The sequence below is a fragment of the Penaeus monodon genome, chromosome 26 (genome assembly GCF_015228065.2).
Source record: "Penaeus monodon isolate SGIC_2016 chromosome 26, NSTDA_Pmon_1, whole genome shotgun sequence".
Lineage (NCBI taxonomy): Eukaryota > Metazoa > Arthropoda > Malacostraca > Decapoda > Penaeidae > Penaeus > Penaeus monodon.
Genome location: NC_051411.1, coordinates 5,872,202 through 5,874,701, shown reverse-complemented (window position 1 = coordinate 5,874,701; position 2,500 = coordinate 5,872,202).

Here is a 2,500-nt window from a genome sequence, read left to right as displayed (position 1 = left end):
ATTTTTATTTTTTATATATATTAGATAATATTGTTTAAAAATTTTATATAAATATCAAAATATAAAATAAATTTTGTAGTTTTATTTTTAAAATATAAATATATAATTTTAATATATAAGATTTTTATTTTTTAAAATTTTATTGATATATATATTATTATATCTATTATATATATATATATTTTAAAAAATAATATAAATTTTATTTTAATATTATAGTATATCAGATTTTGTATAAATTAATTTTATATATATAATTTTATATATATTAAAATTAAAATATATATATATATATAATATAATCTAAATACTACCCTAAACCCACATATAGTATTATATATATTATTAAAATTTTATATTGATATTATTTATTAATATAATCATAAATTAATATATATCTAATTAAAATATTATATATTAATGTTAAATTATATAATAAATATATTATATAATTTTATATATATTATATAATAATATTATTATAGAATTTTTATATATATAAAATATTATTAATTTAAAATCTAAAATATATAAAAATATAAAATATATATTAATAATAGAAGGGTAATAATTAAATATAAAATTATAATATATAATAAAAAATTATAATTTAATATATAAAAATTAAATTTAAATTTTAAATATTAATTTTAAGAAATTTTGATATTAAGAACATAAAATTTATAATTTAAATTTTTTACATTATAAATATAAGATATAAAACAAAAAAAAAAAACACACACCCCACACACACACACCAAAACACAAACACACACACACACCCCAAAACACACACACCACACACCACACAACACAACCCCACACACCCCACACCACACACCACACAAAACACACACACACACACACACCACACACACACACCACACACACCCCAACACCCCAAACCCCAAAATTTTAAAATATATTTTATATATTATAAATAATATATATATATATAATTTTATATAATATATATAATTGTGTGTGTGGGGTGTGTTTTGTGTGTGTGTGTGTGTGTTTGCGTAAAGTTTTTATTATATATATATATTATATATATATAATATATTTTATAATTATATAATATAAAATAATGCAAATTTTTAATATAATATATAAATTTAAAAATATAAAAATATATATATAATATATAAACGAAATTTTAAAAATATACACCGACCCTTCATAAAAAATATAAAAAAATATAATTATATATAATAAAAAATAAATATAAAAAACCCCACACACCACACACACACACACTAACACACCACACACCCCACACCACACAACACACACCAAAAACACTACCCACCCACACACACAAAACCCCACACAAACCCCACACACACACACACACACAAAAACCCACAAAAAACAAAAAAAAATAAAAAAATAAAATAATTTTATATAAATTTAAAATATATAATTTTAAAAATATATAAAATATAATTTTATATATAAAAATAATTAAAATATAAAAAATTTTATAATATATATATATAAGGATATATATAAAAATAATATATATATATTATTTTATATTAAATTAAATATATATAAAATCTTTTATAATTGGAATTATAATTATTTATTTTTTATATTATATATAATATATTATATATATTTTATTAATATATTTTAAAAAAATGATCTTATATGTTTGGGTCTTTTAAGGGGGTTTTGTTGGTATAAACCTAATTAAAAACTTTTTTAATTTATATAATATATTTTCACCCCCCAAAACCTATCTATTACTTTGATTTAAATTAAAAATTAAAAAAAGGTAAACTATTTTATATATTATTTACATACAAAACATTTCCATAACCCCCACATTTTAATTATTAAAAATATATATTTATAAAAAAAAAATATATATATTATATAATATAATATATTTTATATTAAATCTTTTTATATAAAATATATATAAAAATATATATATTAAAAGATAAAATATAATAATAATAAATAAGCCCCAAAAATTATATAAAATATATATAATAATAAAATATATATATTTTAATATATATAAATAAATATTATTAATATAAATAAAATTAAAAATATTTATATATGTTTTATATATTAAAATATATATTATATAAAAAAAAATAATAAAATTATATAATATTATTAAAAATATAAAATATATTAAATATATATAATATTAGCATTATATTAAAATTTATTAAAATTAAAATACCTTTTCTATATTTTAAAATATATTATATATTATATAAAATATTATAATTTTAAAAAAAAACCAAAAAAACCCCAAAAACCCTAAACCCAAACCAAACCCAAAAACCCAAAAAAACCAAACGATTTAAACCAAAACAAAAAACCAAAATTCAAAAATTTTTAATAATATAATATTATATATATATATTTATATTATATATATAAAATATAAAAAGGGATATATATTTTAATAATTATGGCCCCATATATATATATCAAAATTTTTAATATTATTATATATGGGTAAAAATATATA